Source organism: Herpailurus yagouaroundi, unplaced genomic scaffold (assembly GCF_014898765.1).
Source record: "Herpailurus yagouaroundi ecotype Mexico unplaced genomic scaffold, PumYag 190, whole genome shotgun sequence".
NCBI classification, from domain to species: domain Eukaryota; kingdom Metazoa; phylum Chordata; class Mammalia; order Carnivora; family Felidae; genus Herpailurus; species Herpailurus yagouaroundi.
In genome coordinates, this window is record NW_024412421.1 from 3512988 (window position 1) to 3526589 (window position 13602).

At 42.8% G+C, this 13602-nt stretch overlaps 2 long non-coding RNA genes across 2 annotated transcripts in view; both read right to left on the reverse strand.

Moving 5' to 3' along the window:
- LOC121045261 (uncharacterized) overlaps positions 1-13602 on the reverse strand; it is a 29533-nt gene that overhangs the window by 1957 nt on the left and 13974 nt on the right. The gene's annotated exons all lie outside the window — the stretch shown is intronic.
- Positions 7780-8793, reverse strand: LOC121045263 (uncharacterized). The gene is made up of 2 exons (XR_005797662.1): positions 8681-8793; positions 7780-7961 (listed from the first exon to the last, which is right to left on the reverse strand). It is a non-coding gene; the product is annotated as an uncharacterized LOC121045263 (long non-coding RNA).

Here is a 13602-nt window from a genome sequence, read left to right on the forward strand (position 1 = left end):
AAGTAAATGCTTCTTGTGGGCCCAGCACTCTTTTGGGCATTAAGGACACAGCATCCATCAAAATGGACAAGACCTCAATTCATGTGGAGCTTATGTCCTATGGTGTAGACAGAAATAAAGTGACATTTTAAAAAGATGATTTCTGGGGTGCTTGCGTGGTTCAGTCAGTTAAGCTTCCGACTTCAGCTCAGGTCATGATCTCACGGTTTGTGAGTTTGAGCCCCGTGTCAAGCTCTGTGCTGACAACTCAAAGCCTGGAATCTGTTTCAAATTCTGCATCTCTCTCTCTCTCTCTCTCTCTCTCGCTCTGCCCCTCCCCCTGCTCATGCTCTGTCGCTCTGTCTCAAAAATAAACATTTAAAAAAAATTAAATAAATAAAATAAAAAGATTATTTCTGTCAGGAAAACAAGAAAGTGAGAAAGACAAGAAAGGATCAGAGGAAATCTTCAGAAACAACCACAAAACAAGTAATAAAATGACAATAAATACATATCTATCAGTAATTATTTTGAATGTAAATGGACTGAATGCTCCAACCAAAAGACATAGAGTGAAAGAATGGATTTTTTAAAAAGACCCATATATATGCTGCATACAAGAGACTCATTTTAGACCTAAAGACACCTGCAGATTGAAAGTGAGGGGATAGAGAAACATCTATCATGCAAATGGATGTCAAAAGAAAGCCAGAGTAGTAATACTTATGTAGGACAAAATAGACTTTAAAACAAAGGTTGTAATAAAAGACAAAGAAGGATGCTATATAATCATAAAGGGAGCAATCCAACAAGAAGATGTAACAACTATAAATATTTATGCACCCAACATAGAAGCACTCAAATACATAAAACCAGTCAATAACAAACATGTAGGAACTAATCAATAATAATACAATAATAGTAGAGGACTTTAATACCCCACTTACATCAGCGGACAAATAATATAAGCAGAAAATCAACAAAGAAAAAATGGCTTTGAATGACACACTGGAACACACAGATTTAATGGATACATTTGAAATATTCCATCCTAAAACAGCAGAATACATATTCTTTTCAAATGTACATGGAATGTTCTCCAGAATATATGACAGATTGCCACACAAAACAAACCTCAAGAAATTCAAGAAGATTGAAATCATACAATGAGTATTTTCTGAACACAATGCTATGAAACTAGAAGTCAACCATGAGAAAAAAATTGGAAAGACCACAAATACATCGAGGTTAAATAACATGATGCTAAACAATGAATGAGCCAACCAGGAAATAAAAGAAAAAAATAAAAAAGTACATAGAAACAAATGAAAATGAAAACATGGAAATCCAAAACCTCTGGGTTGCATCAAAAGCAGTCCTAACAGGAAATATATAGCAGTTCAGGCCTGCTTCAAAAAGGAAGAAAAATCTCAAATAAACAACCTAACCTTACAACTAAAGGAGATAGAAAAAGAACAATAACTAAAGGAGAGAGAAAAAGTACAACAAACAAAACCTAAAACTACCAGAAGAATGGAAATAATAAAGATTAGAGCAGAAATAAATGTTATAGAAACTAAAAAAAAAAAAAAAAAAGATTGATGAAATCAGGAGCTGGTTCCTTGAAAATAAATCAATAAAATTGATAAACGGAGGTTTATCAGTTTAATCAGACTTATTAGGGAAAAAAAGAAAGGACTCAATAAAATCACAAATGGGAGAGGAAAAATAACAACCAACACCACAAAAATACAAATAATCATAAGAGAACCTTATGGAAAACTATATGCCAACAAATTGGGCAACCTTGAAGAAATGGATAAATTCCTAGAAACATATAACTACCAAAACTGAAACAGGAAGAAATAGGAAACTTGAACAGACCAATAACCAGCAAAGAAATTGAGTCAGTAATCCAAAAAAATCCCAACAAACATAAGTCCAGGACCAGATGGCTTCACAGGTAAATCCTACCAAACATTTAAAAAAGAGTTAATGCTTATTCTTCTAAAACTACACACACACACACACACACACACACACACACACACACACACAAAGGAAGGGAAACTTCCCAATTTATTCTATGAGGCCAGTATTACCCTGGTACCAAAACCAGATAAAGACATCACTAAAAAAGAGAACTACAGGCCAATATCCCTGATGAACATAGATGCAAAAATTCTCAACAAAATGCTAGCAAACAAAATTCAACAAGACTTAAAATTCAACAAGATTTAAAAAAATCATTCACCACAATCAAGTGAGATTTATTCCTGGCTTGCAAGGGTGGTTCAATACTTGCAAATCAATCAAAGTGATACATCACATCATTAAGAGAAAGGTTAAGAACCATATAATCATTTCAATAGGTGGAGGAGTAGCATTTGACAAAGCACAACATCCATTCATGATTTAAAAAAAAAAAAAACAAAAAACAAAAAACAAAACTCAACAAAGTAGGTTTAAAGGGTACATACCTCAACATAATAAAGGTCATATATGAAAAACCCACAGCTACCATCATCCTTTTTCCTAAGGCCAGGAAAAAGACAAGGATGCCCACTTTCACCACTTTTATTCAACACACTACTAGAAGTCCTAGCCACAGCAATCAAACAAGAAAAAGAAATAAAAGGAATCCAAATCAGTAGGGAAGAAGTAAAACTTTTACTATTTGCAGATGGCATGATACTATATATAGAAAACCCAAAAGATTCCACCAAAAAAACTGCTAGAACTGATAAACAAATGCAGGAAAGTTGCGGGATACAAAACCATTGTACAGAAATCGGTCACCATACATATAAATAAGTTCAAAATCTATTAAAAACCTAAATGTGAGACCTGAAACCATAATAATCCTAGAAGAGAACACAGGCAGTAACTTCTTTGTCATTGACCATAGCAACTTTTTTCTAGATATGTCTCCTGAGGCAAGGGAAACAACAGCAAAAATAAACTTGAGACTACCCCAAAATAAAAACTTCTGCACAGTGGAGGAAACAATCAACAAAATTAAAAGGCAACCTACAGAATGGGAGAAGATATTTGCAAATGATGTATCTGGTAAAAGTTTAATATTCAAAATATATAAAGAACATAAAACCCAACTTTCAAAAAACAAATAGTCCAGAAGACATGAACAGACATTTCTCCAAAAAAGACATACAGATGGATAACAGACATATGAAAAGATGCTCACCATCACTTGTCATCAGGTAAATACAAATTAGAACTATAAGGAGATATCACTTCACACCTGGCTAAAACCAACAACACCAGAAACAACAGGTGTTGGCAAGGTTGTGGGGAAAAAGGAACGTTCTTGCACTGCTGGTGGAAATGCAAACTGGTGCAGTTTGGAAACAGTACAGAGGTTCCTCAAAAAGTTAAAAATAGAACTACCTTAGGATTTAGTAATCATACTACTGGATATTTAGCCAAAGAATACAAGAACACTAATTCAAAAGGATACATGTTTATAGCAGCATTATTTACAATAGCCAAGATATGAAAGCAGTCCAGTGTCCATTGACTGTGTGTGTGGGTGTGTGTGTGTGTGCGCGCGCGCACACACACGCGCGCACGCATGTGTGTGTACACATACTGGAATACACACACACACCAGAATATTATTCAGCCATAAAAAGAATGAAATTTTGCCATTTGCAACAATATGGATGGAGCTAGAGAGTATAATAAGCAAAATAAGTCAGCCAGAGAAAGACAAATACCATATGATTTCACTCATATGTGGAATTTATGAAACAAAACAAACCAGCAAAGGGGAAAAATAAAAGAGAGAGGGAGAGAGAAGACAATAAACAAACTCTTAACTATAGAGAACAAACTGATGGTTACCAGAGGGGAGGTAGGTGAGGGGAAGGGTTAAATAGGTAATGGGGATTAAGGAGTGCACTTGTGATGCACTGTGTGCACTGTGATGAGCACAGTGTGATGTATGAAGGTGTTGAATCACTATGTTGTACACCTGAAACTAACATAAAACTGTGTGTTAACTAACTGGAATTAAAATGAAAACTTAGGGGCGCCTGGGTGGCTCAGTCGGTTGAGTGGCCGACTTCGGCTCAGGTCATGATCTCACAGTCCATGAGTTCAAGCCCTGCATCAGGCTCTGTGCTGACAGCTTGGAGCCTGGAGCCTGTTTCGGATTCTATGTCTCCCTCTCTCTGACCCTCCCCTGTTCATGCTCTGTCTGCCTCAAAAATAAATCAGCGTTAAAAAAAATTTTTTTAATGAAAACTTAAAATTAAAAAAAGTTTTAATTAAAAAAACAATGATTTCTGAAATTGATAAGTGCAATGAGGAAAATACATCAGGGAAATATATTCCAATAGAGAGGTACTGGGGAGTGTGGAACAAGATGGAGAGGTCAGAGGAGGCTGAACTGAGACCCACATGATGGGAAGGAGCCAGCTGCAGAAATGCAGGGAAATGTGCTTGAGGCAGAAGGGATTGGGGTGCAAAGGCCCTAAGCAGAAGGGAGCTTGGCCCACCTGAGGACCAGAATCAAGGCTTGTGTGGCCAGAGCTTAGTAATGGAAAGAGATAGGAGGTGAGGGCAGGGCAAGCATGGCCAGATCATGAGGAGTTGGGGTTTTATTCTGAGTGCTGGCACTTTTATTTCTGGGTGATGTTGACATACTCCCACTCAGATAAATTAGCATTCTAGCCTTAGCAGATCATTTGGGTAGAAACAAGAAATGTACTCAGCAGTGCAGAAAGATGAGGAGGGTTCTATGATTTCTCAAGATTCCAAACCTGGCACCTTATTTTTCTAAAAAGAAGAAAGCCTTCAAATACACAGAGCCACAGACTGAAAGTAAGGAAAGGAACAACAGAACATACCAGGTGAAGAGCAGCACCAAGGCAAGAGCAGTTTATCCTGAGCAGAGAGGCTTGAGGGGGTGGAAGTGGGCCCACAGAGGTGTGAGAGATGTGTGTGCTGGGAGTTGACCAGGAAGACCAGGGGTAGGGAGTGGGCTGAGGGTGGAGGACGAGAGTAGGAGTTAAAGTTAAATGGCTGTCATGGACCCCATGTGGCCCCATCAGCTTCTACCCTCCTAGGGAAACCTCAACCCTGGGCCCAGGGTAGGTCAGGGCTGTGACAACCATCAGGTTGCAGGAAGACCGAGTTCCCAGACTTATAGCAAACTACACATCTAGCCGTCAGCCATAACTGCTGTGTTTTTTGGCAGTGGGAAAAACATGAAAGAAGTTTATTTCTCTGTAGCAGTTACAATGATGAGCAGAGAGAAGTAACTGAAAAGGTCGAACATGCCCTTCACCTACTCAGCTCATAAACCAAGGGAGAGGCTGAATGCTGAGACTTAGGGAGGAGAGTAAGTCCTCCCCTGTGCTGAGGCCTGCAGAGCTGGGGTCAGGGTCAGCCTATCCTGGGGGGATGGTTGCTCCTGCCCCAGCTCCCTGGACCCTCTGGCTTAGCTTCCTGTATAGAGTGGGCTAGGAGGCACTATGCCTCTAGAGTTTAAAGTCAAGGCACCTTAGAGAAGCAGTATAGGGCTGCACTGACTGCAGAGAATGGGCTCTGGACTCATAATGACACCAGTTCAAATCCAGGCTGGTTGTCATTCTAACTTAAGTATGGCACTATTGGGGCTGAAACCAACCAATAAAATATTCCAAAAGGAGTCCATCAGCATGAGGAAGGTACTTGTTCTCCCCTGTGCCAGTGCTACAGGGCCACCCCAAGGTTTCCACCATACTAAAAGAACAGGCTCTTGGCTGTTACTAAACTCTGAAGCAGGTGAGAGGTGCAGAAGCTTGAGTATCTCAGGTGGGCCTCTTGCTAACAGACACAAGTCAGTGGCAGAGCCCAAAGGTAAAGTGTTAGTGATTGCTTCCAGCATTATCTAGGACAGAGTGGGATCATCATTCCTGAAAGGGCCTGAATAAAACCTCTAGGAAGTTATATCCCAACAGCAACCAGAATTTGAAGACCATGTCATTAAAACTATCCAATGAACTCCTTAACTCTAGTTTTGTGCCCACCAACCATTTGTCTGGTTTCAAATTCGTTTCCTATATCATGTGCAACAGGGAGAGAGGGTGTTGACAGAAAAGAGGCCAAGTGACTATTTCCCTTGGCAGGCATGTTTTTTGTTAATAAACCAACCTTCCTTTTCTCTCTCTCTGTCTCTCTCTCTGTCTCTGTCTCTCTCTCTCTCTCTCTCTCTCTCACACACACACACACACACACACACACACACACACAGAGAGAGAGAGACAGAGAGAGAGAGAGAGAGAGAGAGACATATTCAGAATGCTTCTCACTGTATTCACTGTGGAGGGAGTGAAGGGGATTATTAATTGTCTTTTGGGTGTGGATTAAACCAAACACCAGGGGATGTCTCTATGATTCCAGTCCCCAAGGTAAATGTTGCTGGCCCACAACAACCTCATCTCCTTTCTCTTCTGTTCCCACTCTGCTCCACCCCTCTTGGTACATCAGAGCTCAACAGTATCAGGTGAGAGCTGCAAGGATCCAAGAGTCCATTGAAAACAATGACTCCTGCTCTGATGTTCACAGAAGTAGCACTGGGTTCTGTGAATTCTTGGCAAAAATTCAGAAAACCTAAGGGAATCCACACATTAGCTGATAATGAGGCCACACAGACTAACTAAAGCATCAGCCACCTCATTAAACTGGGAAGCTTAATACTGTTTTTATTGCACAATCACTTCTAAATGTCTTTTATTAATAAAATTTGGGGAATGAATTTGTTATTCCTTAATAAGTGCAGTGTGTTTAGTTGACAAAATCATTACAAAAATAGGGATCAATGAGTGTTGAGAAGACTAAAAGTTACTCTTGTTTTACAGGGTTGGAAACAACCAGGCCACCACCCCCCTACCAATCATCTTACAAATGAAGAAACCAGGGGGTGAAAAAAACTCATATTTTTACTCAAGCTTCAATTTGCCTTAAACTGTTAGAGTATTCTGTAACCCCATATAGCCAATAGCAGCTTTAGTAATTAGAGTTAATGTCTCTAGAATCTGTTTGCTTTATTCTTTTAATTCACTCAAACCTCAGCAAACAATTGGCCCTTGAAGTCAACTTTACAAATAAGTATAAAATTGTCATCAATTTACCTGCTACTCTTGGTAAGGAGGGAAAGGAGAAGGTTCAATATCTGTTAAAAGTGGGGGAGAGGGGGTGTAAAAAAACACCTCACACTTATTACACCAATAGTTTCTCCACATTATTTAACCTCCACAACAATCTCACAAGGCAAGTATAATTTTCCCATTTTACATATAATAAAATTACCACTGGAGAGGTTAAAATACTTTCCAAGGGAGCATATGTTTAGAAGTAAAATCTAGTTCTAATATTTGAGTCCACTCTGTAAACGCCACTGGGTTCAGCACCACGGACAGAGGCAAAGTCCCTAGAGTCTTCACTGCGGAAGAAATAGGGGCCGCGTGGGTGGAGTATGGGTGCTGAATCCTGGGGGAGAGCTCTAACTACAGAAATGTCTGAACTAATAGGAAGGGGATCAGGGCCAAGGAAGGGCTCACCATCATAATCTCTTCACAATAATATCAAACTGCTCTTTTTAGAACGGATTTCTATCCTCCCACCAACTAGTTAAGCTAGGACAAGCATTTTCATCTGTAAAATGCCATTCCCAGACTGCCACCCAGAGTTTTTGTAAAGAAAAGATGAATGAATAGATGGGAAAGTTATCTGGAAGTTCATAAAAATTCACTGGTAAAAAAAAAACTGTAACAAATAAACCCCAAAATTCCAGTGGTTTAACACAACAGATATTTATTTCTCACTTATGTAGTACTCCCAAGCAGGGACTCCTAATTGTCATGAAGCTCATCTCCAAGAGTGATTCTGGTACCCAGAGTCCTTCCTCCTTGTGGCTCTTCCCACTTCCAACATCCAAAATGGCTTTGAAGGTCCTCATGTTTACCTGCATCAAGCTAGAAGAGTAAAAATCATGAAGAATATCTAAGAACATTTTTTATAAGCCAAGTCTGGAAGTGGAATATATCCCTTCTGCTCACATTCTATTGGTTAGAACCCAGCTCATGGCCACACCTACCAGAAAGGGTCCAGGAAGTATAGTCTCCCTGTGGGGACAAGAAGATAAGGAAATGTTTTGATGAACACAGATCAGTCTCTTGCTCCTGTACAAAGCTGAGAAGTCACAATTACATGATTCTTAGCCCCATTTGAGAGCTTGAGAGTGGGAATAAACTAAGGACCAACCATGTAAAATATCTTGACTACTGGGCTTTCACTGGATGCATATGTTGGTAATCTAGAATTCCCCAGCTGAGCATCTTCCATCCTTCCATGGTGCAAAATTGAGTAAGCTTATCACAAGCTAGAGCTGTTAGACCATTAGATTACCCAGAAAGATCTATCTACCTACCTACTTACCTACCTACCTACCTACCTACCTATCACCTCCATATTCCTGGAAATTCTAATTCAGTGGACCTAGTAATGTGTTTTTAACACAGGGAAATTAAGATCCTTTCAGTTGCAAGTGACAGAAATTCAATTCACATGGTCTTAAGCACCAAAGGAAATGTACTGGTTCATGTAACTGTGCCAGGGGTAGAACTACTTTGGGGCATAGTTAGATATAGACACAAAAAGTCTCATTGGGTCACCCCCACTCTCCATCTCTCACCTGATCTCCTCAATAGAGGATCCATTTTAAGGCCATCTCCCTCATGGGTCAAGGTGGCCACCAGCAGCTCCAGGCATACTCTTTTATGAACAGCCCCATGAGAACCACTCTTTCTCTGTAAAAGCCCCATAATTTGTCCATTTGGCAGTTATTGTCCTGGCTTGGTTCCTATACCTATCCCTGAACCAATCACTGTGACCAAAAAGATGGTACCCTCTGATTATCTATGTCTGGGTCACAAGACCATCCTGAATCTAGGGGTGAGGTCGAATCCATACCATGAATATATACCAATGTGCATTAGAGGTGACTCCTCAAGGACAACTAAGGTGCTATTCCCAGGAGAAGGGGGACAGGGAAGGGATGTTAGGCAAGCATCAACAACAGGATTCTCATATACTAGGCTATGGGAGGCTCCAAGAGAGGTAGGAGCTCTGAGCTTGAAACTCCCCACAGGACTGGGAAGGAACATTCTTTCAGACATGCAAAGGGGTCTCTGCTCACCAAGCTGCCTGATGCCTCCCACCCCATCCCAAACCCCAGTGGAGCGCCCCTTGCATTGAACACATGAAGCTGAAGTGACTCTCAGGGCTTTCTTTGTCAGCAGGCCAGGAGTCTACTTGGCCTTTTCACCCAGACCCTCTCAGTGGCTCTACCCCCAGCACGCTTGCACCCTCATCCCCAGCCAAGGCCTAGTGCTTGGCTTCCAATAACATCAAGGACTTAAGCTGATAATGACTTAAAGGTTAGTGACTTGAGGCCCATGAGCAAAAAATGACCTATGAATCCTTAAATCTGAATTCAACATTCTGTGTGTGTACACAATACATGTGAGTGCTTCTCCTCTTCACCAAGGAAAAGAAATCCACAACTTTCATCAAATTGCCTAAGGACACTTCACCTAAAAAACACTAAGAACCACAAATGTTGATTGTGGCTTCTTTGGGCACCTGTTTCAAGTATTTAGTGGTGAAATTTCATGTTCTGTAATACTCCTTCTGGAGAAGCAGGAAGCTATGTGCCAAACTGAAATGATACTCTTAGATCAATGTTTCCTGAGATTGGCTCATTGGAAGATGAGTTGATGTGATCTCATGTCCAGTAGAAGAAACAAAAACATTTCCATGTTCAAATAAGTTGGGGAAATGTTGGGTTAAACAAACTTCTTTTCTTCAGGACTTGTCATAATGTTCTTTAATATTCTAACATGTGGAGTGACTCTCCAGGAGGAGTTGTGGTAGGTAGGTGGAGTTTCCCAAAGCTATTTAACACAAGCACCGTCTTGTATGGGGGTTTGCTTTGTTTTCAGCATCCTGTTCAACATTTTCCTGAACACAGATTCATGAGACAACAATTTGGGAACCCCCTTGTCCTCAAGGGATGTATGTTTGTGGTGGCAACGTTGTGTTTACAAGCATGAAAAAGCTTCAAAAGGGGCAGTATTTAAGAGAAATAATTCCCTGTTCTTTGCTTGAATTAGAACAAATGAGGTGTCTGTATGTTTGTGAGGCTCCAGGGCATCCCTGGGTGTCTGTGAGCTGTGGCATGTCAGGTAGAAAGAGCAAGGGACCGGGGTCAGCATGCCTTGGGGCAGACTCGTGGCTCTGCCACTAACTGGCTATGTAATTAAGGCATGGACTTGACCCCTTTGAGTGTCAGCCAGTTACTGTAAAAGGGTTTGATGTGAGGATTAAATAAGATTGTGAACTAAATGCACAGTGTCTGGCACTCAGAAATGCTCCTCCATAGCAGTTGAAGCAGAAGACTGTCTTGGTTTGGGGTCTGCAGAGCTTCACCCCTTGTTCTGGCAGCCCCAGGAGATTCTCCTATTGTCCTTACCTGCCTTATCCTCTTGCCTCAACCTTCTCCCACCTGCTCTTGACAGCTCCCCATTCTCTCCTCCTCAAGCTGCTTTGCTGGTGCTCCAAACATGTCCGAACACTGCTGACCCTCTTCCCTGCCCTCTGAGCAGGGAGATGGGTGTTGGCAATAGGACCACAACCTCCGAGGCTGGCTCCCTCCCACCTGCCTCAGAAACTACCCTGGCACCACCTTGGGCCAACAAACCACATGGGGATGGATGCAAAGGCCTCACTATCTGCTGACGCTGGCAGACTGTCCTTCAGGTCACCCTTTATGGTATGTCACCAAAAGCGAACAAATCTATGCTGCGTCTCTTCTATCAGAGCTTGTTTCTATCTGCATCTGTCATCGCTGATTGCATTTCAATGGGTTTAGTCTCTATTTTAAATAAAAGATTTATGCCTTAGCTGTCAGAGCCTGCTTTTATTTGAAAATTTAATCTTGTTTCTGGGAGTCTAGATTAACTTATTAGATTTAGGCGTCCCTCGTGTGTCTCTGAGAGAAAAGGAGTAGATTCTCCCCTCTCTGCATATGGCCCTGCACATACCACACAGCAGAAGCCAAGAGCTGGATGGACTTCACTGTGAGTAAACCAAGACAGGACAGAGGGACAGAAGCTACCTCTTGGACACCTTTCTTTGGTTACCACCTGTCCAGGGAGTGTTTCTCCTGTCTCTGGGCCAGTTTCCAGTCCATTCCCTGGGAGGCCTGTGTTCCCTGCAAGGGCCCTCCACCAAACTTGCCCATTCTCAGGGATTTTGTGGAGGCTCCAGAAAAGGCCCCCATTTGTCAAGCTCAGCTATGCCAAGGAGTTCCCAAGTTTCCTTCATATCTGTACTGTATCTTCTACCCCTCTCAGGTCGCTCACTTGACTGATTAAACCATGGGGTCAGAAGACGGGTTTGAGTCTCAGCAATGACCTCAGCCAAGCCACTTAACTTCCCTGACCCTTGGTCTCTTCATTTGAAAGATGAAAGTAATGGTAATGCCCATCTAATAGGGTTGCTGAGTGAGGAAATGGGGTAGGGGGTGGGGGGAAGCTCTTGACAGGCCCCTTTCTGTGAATTTGTTGCTGCTTCAGTGTGTATGGGGGTGTGGGGTATACCAGTACCCCCTTTGGAGGTGAAGATGTGGCAGTCCAAAGGGAAGAGTGGCTTTCTCAAGGTCCAATAAGGTGAATGGCAAATCTGGCTCAGAACCAGGAATCCCCACCCAGTGCTACAGGCTCTTTCCTTCTCCCCTCACCCCACCCCACCCCTTGCCTCTCTGTCTGTCTCTCTCTTCCTCCTTCCCTCTCTCTCCCCCTTTTCTCCTCTCTCTCTCTCTCTCTCTCCCCACTGGGCTGAAATGTTTCCCCCTAAAATTCATATTTTGAAGCCCTAACCTCCAATGTAACTGCATTTGATTTCTGGAGAGAGGGTCTTTAGGAAGTAATTAAGGTTAAACAAGGTCATAAAGATGGGGCCCTAATCCAGGAGGACTGGTGGCTTTACAGGAAGATAAGATCTGTCTGTATGTCTCTCCCCTCTCCTCCTCCCCCTCACCTACATGCTCTGAGGAAAGGTCATGTGAGCACATGGTGAGAAAGCAGCCACCTACAAGCCAAGAGAAGACACCCAGAATGAAGCCTACCTTGCTGGCACCTTGACCTTGGACTTCCTCCCTTCCAGAATTGTGAGAAAGAAATATGTTGTTGAAGACAGCCAGTCAATGGTATTTTGTTATAAAAGCCCAGTGCTTTTGTATCTGTCTGTCTGTCTCTGTTCCTTTCCCCCTCCGCCCCCAGCGATTCTTGACTTTCCCGTAGCACGCCTGCCATCTGCTGGTCAGTCTAAGGATAGCAGGCAAGTGCTGGCTTCAGAGAGGCGCGGCCTCCTCCAGGGCACCCCCTCCCTTCCTTATCTATGCCTGCGCTCTGCGTGAGCAGCACACGTACACTCAGCAACCAAGGAGGAGAGCTGGGAGAGCTGAGATGGCTTCTCGCTCCCCTTCGTTTGCCCACTCTCCTACACAGAGTCCTTGGTAGTCCTTGGTAGTCCTCAACTCTTATGAACACTTCTTTTTAGTTATAAGTTCCTTAGAGTGAGGGCCACAACTGACCCATCTCATTCCCACCTACTAACTGGCTGGCACACAGCAGGTGCTCCACTAAATGTTCCCTGAATGACTGAGGGAAGCCACTGTCATTTGGGGATTTCATTGGTTCTCATCTTTGAGGGGCTGGGTCTCAGGAACCTCTCTTGCTCCTGGTGGTGTGCCACTGCACCCAGGCTCGCATGTGCTGCACCCAAACTCGGGCTCCTGCACACAGCAATAGGTGCCCACCTGGCTGGGCCAACAGGTCACAGATCAAGAGCATCATCTCCTATCTCATTAGAAAGGCTTCAAACCCAGCTCTGTGGGCCAACCCTTAGTGGGGACATGTGTCTCCTGGTTTGTCACTTGGCAAAACAACTCCAAGGGGAGGAAGACAGTGTCTTCATAAGTCAGCTACCTTGGCCTCCAAAAGAACTGTTATCTGAGGGGGCTAATTAAGATGAATCTGTCCAAGGGAAGAGGAAGCCCCAGCTCCAGCTCGAGCTTTCCAACCTAGAGGCTCCTCTATCACTCCAGTTCCTAAATCAGCCCAGGGTAACAGGGGGAGAGGAGGCTCCCCGGGGCCCAGTATGCTCAGCCAGGCCCCAGTCACCCTCATCAGGGCTAGGACTCCCCATGAGGAAGCGAGGCGCTCACCTGCAGTGCACGATTTAAAGGAGCAGCTTGTGCCAGGTAAGAAATGTACCCCCTCTCTTTGGCCTCAGAGTCTCATGTGGCTCAGCACAGTGCTGGTCCCAATCTTGTCTTTCCTTAACATTTGGGAAGTTTATTCATCATGGACTTTCTTGCATGAGATTTAATTGCTATAAAATATTGCGTTAGTGAAAGTGAGGGCTTAAACAGTATCTGTACACCCATGTCCATAATAGCATTATTCACCATAGCCAAAAGGTAGAAAGCAACCACTTCACGTGTCCGTCGATGGATGAGTGGATAAGCAAAATGTGGTATCTCCACAATGG